The sequence below is a fragment of the Chlorocebus sabaeus genome, chromosome 5, assembly GCF_047675955.1.
Source record: "Chlorocebus sabaeus isolate Y175 chromosome 5, mChlSab1.0.hap1, whole genome shotgun sequence".
In the NCBI taxonomy this organism is placed as follows: Eukaryota; Metazoa; Chordata; class Mammalia; order Primates; family Cercopithecidae; genus Chlorocebus; species Chlorocebus sabaeus.
Genome location: NC_132908.1, coordinates 39,102,522 through 39,114,660, shown reverse-complemented (window position 1 = coordinate 39,114,660; position 12,139 = coordinate 39,102,522).

The window sequence follows — 12,139 nt, the reverse complement described above, 5'->3', positions numbered from 1 at the left end:
CCAGTTTTGAACGGAGGATATTTCCTTTTTCACCGCAGCCCTCTATGGGCTTCCAAATATCCCTTTGCCAATTCCACAAGAACAGCCTTAGCGAAAGGCTTCTTGAAGGGACAGATGTAACTCTGTGAGATGAATTAACAGAACACAGAGCAGTTTCTCAGAAAGCTTCTTTCCACTTTTGAACGGAAGATATTTCCTTTTTCACCGTAGCCCTCTATGGGCTTCCAAATATCCCTTTGCCAATTCCACAAGAACAGCGTTAGCGAAAGGCTTCTTGAAGGGAAAGATGTAACTCGGTGAGATGAACTAACAGAACACAGAGCAGTTTCTCAGAAAGCTTCTTTCCAGTTTTGAACGGAAGATATTTCCTTTTTCACCATAGGCCTCTAAGGGGTTCCAAATATCCCTTTGCCAATTCCACAAGAACAGCCTTAGCGAAAGGCTTCTTGAAGGGAAAGATGTAACTCTGTGAGATAAATTAACAGAACACAGAGCAGTTTCTCAGAAAGCTTCTTTCCAGTTTTGAACGGAAGATATTTCCTTTTTCATCATAGCCCTCTATGGGCTTCCAAATATCCCTTTGCCAATTCCTCAAGAACAGCCTTAGCAAAAGGCTTGTTGAAGGGAAAGATGTAACTCTGTGAGATGAATGAACAGAACACAGAGCAGTTTCTCAGAAAGCTTCTTTCCAGTTTTGAACGGAAGATATTTCCTTTTTCATCATAGCCCTCTATGGGCTTCCAAATATCACTTTGCCAGTTCCTCAAGAACAGCCTTAGCGGAAGGCTTGTTGAAGGGAAAGATGTAACTCTGTGAGATGAATTAACAGAACTCAGAGCAGTTTCTCAGAAAGCTTCTTTCCACTTTGGAACGGAAGGTATTTCCTTTTTCACCATAGCCCTCTATGGGCTTCCAAATATCCCTTTGCCAATTCCACAAGAACAGCCTTAGCGAAAGGCTTCTTGAAGGGAAACATGTAACTCGGTGAGATGAATTAACAGAACACAGAGCAGTTTCTCAGACAGCTTCTTTCCAGTTTTGAACGGAAGATATTTCCTTTTTCACCATAACTCTCTATGGGCTTCCAAATATCCCTTTGCCAATTCCACAAGAACAGCCTTAGCGAAAGGCTTCTTGAAGGGAAAGATGTAACTCTGTGAGATGAATGAACAGAACACAGAGCAGTTTCTCAGAAAGCTTCTTTCCAGTTTTGAACGGAAGATATTTCCTTTTTCACCATAGGCCTCTAAGGGCTTCCAAATATCCCTTTGCCAATTCCACAAGAACAGCCTTAGCGAAAGGCTTGTTGAAGGGAAAGATGTAACTCTGTGAGATGAATTAACAGAACACAGAGCAGTTTCTCCGAAAGCTTCTTTCCACTTTTGAACGGAAGATATTTCCTTTTTCACCATAGCCCTCTATGGGCTTCCAAATATCCCTTTGCCAATTCCAGAAGAACAGCCTTAGCGAAAGTCTTCTTGAAGGGAAAGATGTAACTCTGTGAGATGAATTAAGAGAACACAGAGCAGTTTCTCAGAAAGCTTCTTTCCAGTTTTGAACGGAAGATATTTCCTTTTTCACCATAGCCCTCTATGGGCTTCCAAATATCCCTTTGCCAATTCCACAAGAACAGCCTTAACGAAAGGCTTCTTGAAGCGAAAGATGTAACTCTGTGAGATGAATCAACAGAACACAGCGCAGTTTCTCAGGAAGCTTCTTTCCAGTTTTGAACGGGAGATATTTCCTTTTTCACCATAGCCCTCTATGGGCTTCCAAATATCCCTTTGCCGATTCCACAAGAACCGCCTTAGCGAAAGGCTTCTTGAAGGGTAGGATGTAACTCTGTGAGATGAATTACCAGAACACAGAGCAGTTTCTCAGAAAGCTTCTTTCCAGTTTTGAACGGAAGATATTTCCTTTTTCACCATAGCCCTCTATGGGCTTCCAAATATCCCTTTGCCAATTCCACAAGAACAGCCTTAGCGAAAGGCTTCTTGAAGGGTAAGATGTAACTCTGTGAGATGAATTAAGAGAACACAGAGCAGTTTCTCAGAAAGCTTCTTTCCAGTTTTGAACGGAAGATATTTCCTTTTTCACCATAGCCCTCTATGGGCTTCCAAATATCCCTTTGCCAATTCCACAAGGACCGCCTTAGCGGAAGGATTCTTGAAGGGAAAGATGTAACTCTGTGAGATGAATGAAGAGAACACAGAGCAGTTTCTCAGAAAGCTTCTTTCCAGTTTTGAACGGAAGATATTTCTTTTTTCACCATAGCCCTCTATCGGATTCCAAATATCCCTTTGCCAATTCCACAAGAATAGCCTTAGCGAAAGGCTTTTTGAAGGGAAAGATGTAACTCTGTGAGATGAATTAACAGAACACAGAGCAGTTTCTCAGAAAGCTTCTTTCCAGTTTTGAACGGAAGATATTTCCTTTTTCACCATAGCCATCTATGGGCTTCCAAATATCCCTTTGCCAATTCCACAAGAACAGCCTTAGCGAAAGGCTTTTTGAAGGGAAAGATGTAACTCTGTGAGATGAATTAAGAGAACACAGAGCAGTTTCTCAGAAAGTTTCTTTCCAGTTTTGAACGGAGGATATTTCCTTTTTCACCGTAGCCCTCTATGGGCTTCCAAATATCCCTTTGCCAATTCCACAAGAACAGCCTTAGCGAAAGGCTTCTTGAAGGGAAAGATGTAACTCTGTGAGATGAATTAACAGAACACAGAGGAGTTTCTCAGAAAGCTTCTTTCCACTTTTGAACGGAAGATATTTCCTTTTTCACCGTAGCCCTCTATGGGCTTCCAAATATCCCTTTGTCAATTCCACAAGAACAGCGTTAGCGAAAGGCTTCTTGAAGGGAAAGATGTAACTCGGTGAGATGAATTAACAGAACACAGAGCAGTTTCTCAGAAAGCTTCTTTCCAGTTTTGAACGGAAGATATTTCCTTTTTCACCATAGGCCTCTATGGGGTTCCAAATATCCCTTTGCCAATTCCACAAGAACAGCCTTCGCGAAAGACTTCTTGAAGGGAAAGATGTATCTCTGTGAGATGAATTAAGAGAACACAGAGCAGTTTCTCAGAAAGCTTCTTTCCAGTTTTGAACGGAAGATATTTCCTTTTCAGCATAGCCCTCTAAGGGCTTCCAAATATACCTTTGCCAATTCCACAAGAACAGCCTTAGCGAAAGGCTTCTTGAAGGGAAAGATGTAACTCTGTGAGATAAATTAACAGAACACAGAGCAGTTTCTCAGAAAGCTTCTTTCCAGTTTTGAACGGAAGATATTTCCTTTTTCATCATAGCCCTCTATTGGCTTCCAAATATCCCTTTGCCAATTCCTCAAGAACAGCCTTAGCGAAAGGCTTGTTGAAGGGAAAGATGTAACTCTGTGAGATGAATTTACAGAACACAGAGCAGTTTCTCAGAAAGCATCTTTCCAGTTTTGAAAGGAAGATATTTCCTTTTTCATCATAGCCCTCTATGGGCTTCCAAATATCACTTTGCCAATTCCTCAAGAACAGCCTTAGGGAAAGGCTTGTTGAAGGGAAAGATGTAACTCTGTGAGATGAATTAACAGAACACAGAGCAGTTTCTCAGAAAGCTTCTTTCCACTTTTGAACGGAAGGTATTTCCTTTTTCACCATAGCCCTCTATGGGCTTCCAAATATCCCTTTGCCAATTCCACAAGAACAGCCTTAGCGAAAGGCTTCTTGAAGGGAAAGATGTAACTCGGTGAGATGAATTAACAGAACACAGAGCAGTTTCTCAGAAAGCTTCTTTCCAGTTTTGAACGGAAGATATTTCCTTTTTCACCATAGGCCTCTATGGGGTTCCAAATATCCCTTTGCCAATTCCACAAGAACAGCCTTAGCGAAAGGCTTCTTGAAGGGAAAGATGTAACTCTGTGAGATGAATTAACAGAATACAGAGCAGTTTCTCAGAAAGCTTCTTTCCACTTTTGAACGGAAGATATTTCCTTTTTCACCGTAGCCCTCTATGGGCTTCCAAATATCCCTTTGCCAATTCCACAAGAACAGCCTTAGCGAAAGGCTTCTTGAAGGGAAAGATGTAACTCGGTGAGATGAATTAACAGAACACAGAGCAGTTTCACAGAAAGCTTCTTTCCACTTTTGAACGGAAGATATTTCCTTTTTCATCATAGGCCTCTATGGGGTTCCAAATATCCCTTTGCCAATTCCACAAGAACAGCCTTAGCGAAAGGCTTCTTGAAGGGAAAGATGTATCTCTGTGAGATGAATTAAGAGAACACAGAGCAGTTTCTCAGAAAGCTTCTTTCCAGTTTTGAACGGAAGATATTTCCTTTTTCACCATAGCCCTCTAAGGGCTTCCAAATATACCTTTGCCAATTCGACAAGAACAGCCTTAGCGAAAGGCTTCTTGAAGGGAAAGATGTAACTCTGTGAGGTAAATTAACAGAACACAGAGCAGTTTCTCAGAAAGCTTCTTTCCACTTTTGAACGGAAGATATTTCCTTTTTCATCATAGCCCTCTATGGGCTTCCAAATATCGCTTTGCCAATTCCTCAAGAACAGCCTTAGCGAAAGGCTTGTTGAAGGGAAAGATGTAACTCTGTGAGATGAATTAACAGAACACAGAGCAGTTTCTCAGAAAGATTCTTTCCACTTTAGAACGGAAGATATTTCCTTTTTCACCATAGCCCTCTATGGGCTTCCAAATATCCCTTTGCCAATTCCACAAGAACAGCCTTAGCGAAAGACTTCTTGAAGGGAAAGATATAACTCTGTGAGATGAATTAAGAGAACACAGAGCAGTTTCTCAGAAAGCTTCTTTACAGTTTTGAACGGAAGATATTTCCTTTCTCACCCTAGCCCTCTATGGGCTTCCAAATATCCCCTTGCCAATTCCACAAGAACAGCCTTAGCGAAAGGCTTCTTGAAGGGAAAGATGTAACTCTGTGAGATGAATGAACAGAACACAGAGCAGTTTCTCAGAAAGCTTCTTTCCAGTTTGGAACGGAAGGTATTTCCTTTTTCACCATAGCCCTCTATGGGCTTCCAAATATCCCTTTGCCAATTCCAGAAGAACAGCCTTAGCGAAAGGATTCTTGAAGGGAAAGATGTAACTCTGTGAGATGAATGAACAGAACTCAGAGCAGTTTCTCAGAAAGCTTCTTTCCAGTTTCGAACGGAAGATATTCCCTTTTTCACCATAGCCCTCTATGGGCTTCCAAATATCCCTTTGCCAATTCCACAAGAACAGCCTTAGCGAAAGGCTTCTTGAAGTGAAAGATGTAACTCGGTGAGATGAATTAACAGAACACAGAGCAGTTTCTCAGAAAGCTTCTTTCCAGTTTTGAACCGAAGATATTTCCTTTTTCACCATAGCCCTATAAGGGCTTCCAAATATCCCTTTGCCAATTCCACAAGAACTGCCTTAGCGAAAGGCTTGTTGAAGGGAAAGATGTAACTCTGTGAGATGAATGAACAGAACACAGAGCAGTTTCTCAGAAAGCTTCTTTCCAGTTTTGAAGGGAAGATATTTCCTTTTTCATCATAGCCCTCTATGGGCTTCCAAATATCACTTTGCCAATTCCTCAAGAACAGCCTTAGCGAAAGGCTTGTTGAAGGGAAAGATGTAACTCTGTGAGATGAATTAACAGAACACAGAGCAGTTTCTCAGAAAGCTTCTTTCCACTTTTGAACGGAAGGTATTTCCTTTTTCACCATAGCCCTCTATGGGCTTCCAAATATCCCTTTGCCAATTCCACAAGAACAGCCTTAGCGAAAGGCTTCTTGAAGGGAAAGATGTAACTCTGTGAGATGTATGAACAGAACTCAGAGCAGTTTCTCAGAAAACTTCTTTCCAGTTTTGAACGGAAGATATTTCCTTTTTCACCATAGCCCTCTATGGGCTTCCAAATATCACTTTGCCAATTCCACAAGAACAGCCTTAGCGAAAGGCTTCTTGAAGTGAAAGATGTAACTCTGTGAGATGAATTAACAGAACACAGAGCAGTTTCTCAGAAAGCTTCTTTCCACTTTTGAACGGAAGATATTTCCTTTTTCACCATAGCCCTCTATGGGCTTCCAAATATCCCTTTGCCAATTCCACAAGAACAGACTTAGCGAAAGGCTTCTTGAAGGTAAAGATGTAACTCGGTGAGATGAATTAACAGAACACAGAGCAGTTTCTCAGAAAGCTTTTTTCCAGTTTTGAACGGAATATATTTCCTTTTTCACCATAGCCCTCTATGGGCTTCCAAATATCCCTTTGCCAATTCCACAAGAACAGCCTTAGCGAAAGGCTTCTTGAAGGGAAAGATGTAACTCTGTGAGATGAATGAACAGAACACAGAGCAGTTTCTCAGAAAGCTTCTTTCCAGTTTTGAACGGAAGATATTTCCTTTTTCACCATAAGCCTCTAAGGGCTTCCAAATATCCCTTTGCCAATTCCACAAGAACAGCCTTAGCGAAAGGCTTGTTGAAGGGAAAGATGTAACTCTGTGAGATGAATTAACAGAACACAGAGCAGTTTCTCAGAAAGCTTCTTTCCAGTTTTGAACGGAAGATATTTCCTTTTTCACCATAGCCCTCTATGGGCTTCCAAATATCCCTTTGCCAATTCCAGAAGAACAGCCTTAGCGAAAGGCTTCTTGAAGGGAAAGATGTAACTCTGTGAGATGAATTAAGAGAACACAGAGCAGTTTCTCAGAAAGCTTCTTTCCAGTTTTGAACGGAAGATATTTCCTTTTTCACCATAGCCTTCTATGGGCTTCCAAATATCCCTTTGCCAATTCCACAAGAACAGCCTTAACGAAAGGCTTCTTGAAGCGAAAGATGTAAGTCTGTGAGATGAATTAACAGAACACAGCGCAGTTTCTCAGGAAGCTTCTTTCCAGGTTTGAACGGGAGATATTTCCTTTTTCACCATAGCCCTCTAGGGGCTTCCAAATATCCCTTTGCCAATTCCACAAGAACCGCCTTAGCGAAAGGCTTCTTGAAGGGAAAGATGTAACTCTGTGAGATGAATTAACAGAACACAGAGCAGTTTCTCAGAAAGATTCTTTCCACTTTTCAACGGAAGATATTTCCTTTTTCACCATAGCCCTCTATGGGCTTCCAAATATCCCTTTGCCAATTCCACAAGAATAGCCTTAGCGAAAGGCTTTTTCAAGGGAAAGATGTAACTCTGTGAACTGAATTAGAAGAACACAGAGCAGTTTCTCAGAAAGCTTCTTTCCAGTTTTGAACGGAAGACGTTTCCTTTTTCTCCATAGCCCTCTATGGGCTTCCAAATATCCCTTAGCCATTTCCACAAGAACAGCCTTAGCGAAAGGCTTGTTGAAGGGAAAGATGTAACTCGGTGAGATGAATTAACGGAACACAGAGCAGTTTTTCAGAAAGCTTCTTTCCAGTTTTGAACAGAAGATATTTCTTTTTTCACCATAGCCCTCTATCGGATTCCAAATATCCCTTTGCCAATTCCACAAGAATAGCCTTAGCGAAAGGCTTTTTGAAGGGAAAGATGTAACTCTGTGAGGTGAATTAACAGAACACAGAGCAGTTTCTCAGAAAGCTTCTTTCCAGTTTTGAACGGAAGATATTTCCTTTTTCACCGTAGCCCTCTATGGGCTTCCAAATATCCCTTTGCCAATTCCACAAGAACAGCCTTAGCGAAAGGCTTCTTGAACGGAAAGATGTAACTCTGTGAGATGAATTAACAGAACACAGAGCAGTTTCTCAGAAAGCTTCTTTCCACTTTTGAACGGAAGATATTTCCTTTTTCACCGTAGCCCTCTATGGGCTTCCAAATATCCCTTTGCCAATTCCACAAGAACAGCGTTAGCGAAAGGCTTCTTGAAGGGAAAGATGTAACTCGGTGAGTTGAATTAACAGAACACAGAGCAGTTTCTCAGAAAGCTTCTTTCCACTTTTGAACGGAAGATATTTCCTTTTTCACCATAGCCCTCTATGGGCTTCCAAATATCCCTTTGCCAATTCCACAAGAATAGCCTTAGCGAAAGGCTTCTTGAAGGGTAAGATGTAACTCTGTGAGATGAATTAAGAGAACACAGAGCAGTTTCTCAGAAAGCTTCTTTCCAGTTTTGAACGGAAGATATTCCCTTTTTCACCGTAGCCCTCTATGGGCTTCCAAATATCCCTTTGCCAATTCCACAAGGACCGCCTTAGCGAAAGGCTTCTTAAAGGGAAAGATGTAACTCTGTGAGATGAATTAACAGAACACAGAGCAGTTTCTCAGAAAGCTTCTTTCCACTTTTGAATGAAGATATTTCCTTTTTCACCGTAGCCCTCTATCGGATTCCAAATATTCCTTTGCCAATTCCACAAGAACAGCCTTAGCGAAAGGCTTCTTGAAGGGAAAGATGTAACTCGGTGAGATGAATTAACAGAACACAGAGCAGTTTCTCAGAAAGCTTCTTTCCAGTTTTGAACGGAAGATATTTCCTTTTTCACCATAGGCCTCTATGGGCTTCCAAATATCCCTTTGCCAATTCCTCAAGAACAGCCTTAGCGAAAGGCTTCTGGAAGGGAAAGATGTAACTCGGTGAGATGAATTAACAGAACACAGAGCAGTTTCTCAGAAAGCTTCTTTCCAGTTTTGAACCGAAGATATTTCCTTTTTCACCATAGCCCTCTATGGGCTTCCAAATATCCCTTTGCCAATTCCACAAGAACATCCTTAGCGAAAGGCTTCTTGAAGGGAAAGATGTAACTCGGTGAGATGAATTAACAGAACACAGAGCAGTTTCTCAGAAAGCTTCTTTCCAGTTTTGAACGGAAGACATTTCCTTTTTCACCATAGCCCTCTAAGGGCTTCCAAATATCCCTTTGCCAATTCCACAAGAACAGCCTTAGCGAAAGGCTTCTTGAAGGGAAAGATGTAACTCTGTGAGATACATTAACAGAACACAGAGCAGTTTCTCAGAAAGCTTCTTTCCACTTTTGAACGGAAGATATTTCCTTTTTCACCATAGCCCTCTATGGGCTTCCAAATATCCCTTTGCCAATTCCACAAGAATAGCCTTAGCGAAAGGCTTTTTGAAGGGAAAGATGTAACTCTGTGAACTGAATTAGAAGAACACAGAGCAGTTTCTCAGAAAGCTTCTTTCCAGTTTTGAACGGAAGACGTTTCCTTTTTCACCATAGCCCTCTATGGGCTTCCAAATATCCCTTAGCCATTTCCACAAGAACAGCCTTAGCGAAAGGCTTGTTGAAGGGAAAGATGTAACTCGGTGAGATGAATTAACGGAACACAGAGCAGTTTCTCAGAAAGCTTCTTTCCAGTTTTGAACAGAAGATGTTTCTTTTTTCACCATAGCCCTCTATCGGATTCCAAATATCCCTTTGCCAATTCCACAAGAATAGCCTTAGCGAAAGGCTTTTTGAAGGGAAAGATGTAACTCTGTGAGGTGAATTAACATAACACAGAGCAGTTTCTCAGAAAGCTTCTTTCCAGTTTTGAACGGAAGATATTTCCTTTTTCACAATAGCCCTCTAAGGGCTTCCAAATATCCCTTTGCGAATTCCACAAGAACAGCCTTAGTGAAAGGCTTCTTGAAGGGAAAGATGTAACTCTGTGAGATGAATTAACGGAACACAGAGCAGTTTCTCAGAAAGATTCTTTCCACTTTAGAACGGAAGATATTTCCTTTTTCACCATAGCCCTCTATGGGCTTCCAAATATCCCTTTGCCAATTCCACAAGAACAGCCTTAGCGAAAGGCTTCTTGAAGGGAAAGATATAACTCTGTGAGATGAATTAAGAGAACACAGAGCAGTTTCTCAGAAAGCTTCTTTACAGTTTTGAACGGAAGATATTTCCTTTTTCACCCTAGCCCTCTATGGGCTTCCAAATATCCCTTTGCCAATTCCACAAGAACAGCCTTAGCGAAAGGCTTCTTGAAGGGAAAGATGTAACTCTGTGAGATGAATTAACAGAACACAGAGCAGTTTCTCAGAAAGCTTCTTTCCACTTTTGAACGGAAGATATTTCCTTTTTCACCATAGCCCTCTATGGGCTTCCAAATATCCCTTTGCCAATTCCACAAGAACAGACTTAGCGAAAGGCTTCTTGAAGGTAAAGATGTAACTCGGTGAGATGAATTAACAGAACACAGAGCAGTTTCTCAGAAAGCTTTTTTCCAGTTTTGAACGGAATATATTTCCTTTTTCACCATAGCCCTCTATGGGCTTCCAAATATCCCTTTGCCAATTATACAAGAACAGCCTTAGCGAAAGGCTTCTTGAAGGGAAAGATGTAACTCTGTGAGATGAATGAACAGAACACAGAGCAGTTTCTCAGAAAGCTTCTTTCCAGTTTTGAACGGAAGATATTTCCTTTTTCACCATAAGCCTCTAAGGGCTTCCAAATATCCCTTTGCCAATTCCACAAGAACAGCCTTAGCGAAAGGCTTGTTGAAGGGAAAGATGTAACTCTGTGAGATGAATTAACAGAACACAGAGCAGTTTCTCCGAAAGCTTCTTTCCACTTTTGAACGGAAGATATTTCCTTTTTCACCATAGCCCTCTATGGGCTTCCAAATATCCCTTTGCCAATTCCAGAAGAACAGCCTTAGCGAAAGGCTTCTTGAAGGGAAAGATGTAACTCTGTGAGATGAATTAAGAGAACACAGAGCAGTTTCTCAGAAAGCTTCTTTCCAGTTTTGAACGGAAGATATTTCCTTTTTCACCATAGCCCTCTATGGGCTTCCAAATATCCCTTTGCCAATTCCACAAGAACAGCCTTAACGAAAGGCTTCTTGAAGCGAAAGATGTAAGTCTGTGAGATGAATTAACAGAACACAGCGCAGTTTCTCAGGAAGCTTCTTTCGAGTTTTGAACGGGAGATATTTCTTTTTCACCATAGCCCTCTATGGGCTTCCAAATATCCTTTTGCCAATTCCACAAGAACCGCCTTAGCGAAAGGCTTCTTGAAGGGAAAGATGTAACTCTGTGAGATGAATTAACAGAACACAGAGCAGTTTCTCAGAAAGCTTCTTTCGACTTTTGAACGGAAGATATTTCCTTTTTCACCATAGCCCTCTATGGGCTTCCAAATATCCCTTTGCCAATTCCACAAGAATAGCCTTAGCGAAAGGCTTCTAGAAGGGAAAGATATAACTCTGTGAGATGAATTAAGAGAACACAGAGCAGTTTCTCAGAAACCTTCTTTCCAGTTTTGAACGGAAGATATTTCCTTTTTCACCCTAGCCCTCTATGGGCTTCCAAATATCCCTTTGCCAATTCCACAAGAACAGCCTTATCGAAAGGCTTCTTGAAGGGAAAGATGTAACTCTGTGAGATGAATTAACAGAACACAGAGCAGTTTCTCAGAAAGCTTCTTTCCAGTTTGGAACGGAAGGTATTTCCTTTTTCACCATAGCCCTCTATGGGCTTCCAAATATCCCTTTGCCAATTCCAGAAGAACAGCCTTAGCGAAAGGCTTCTTGAAGGGAAAGATGTAACTCTGTGAGATGAATGAACAGAACTCAGAGCAGTTACTAAGAAAGCTTCTTTCCACTTTTGAACGGAAGATATTTCCTTTTTCACCATATCCCTCTATGGGCTTCCAAATATCCCTTTACCAATTCCACAAGAACAGCCTTAGCTAAAGGCTTCTTGAAGTGAAAGATGTAACTCGGTGAGATGAATCAACAGAACACAGAGCAGTTTCTCAGAAAGCTTCTTTCCAGTTTTGAACGGAAGATATTTCCTTTTTCACTGTAGCCCTCTACGGGCTTCCAAATATCCCTTTGCCAATTCCACAAGAACAGCCTTAGCGAAAGGCTTCTTGAAGGGAATGATGTAACTCTGTGAGATGAATTAAGAGAACACAGAGCAGTTTCTCAGAAAGCTTCTTTCCACTTTTGAACGGAAGATATTTCCTTTTTCACCATAGCCCTCTATGGGCTTCCAAATATCCCTTTGCCAATTCCACAAGAATAGCCTTAGCGAAAGGCTTCTTGAAGGGTAAGATGTAACTCTGTGAGATGAATTAAGAGAACACAGAGCAGTTTCTCAGAAAGCTTCTTTCCAGTTTTGAACGGAAGATATTCCCTTTTTCACCGTAGCCCTCTATGGGCTTCCAAATATCCCTTTGCCAATTCCACAAGGACCGCCTTAGCGAAAGGCTTC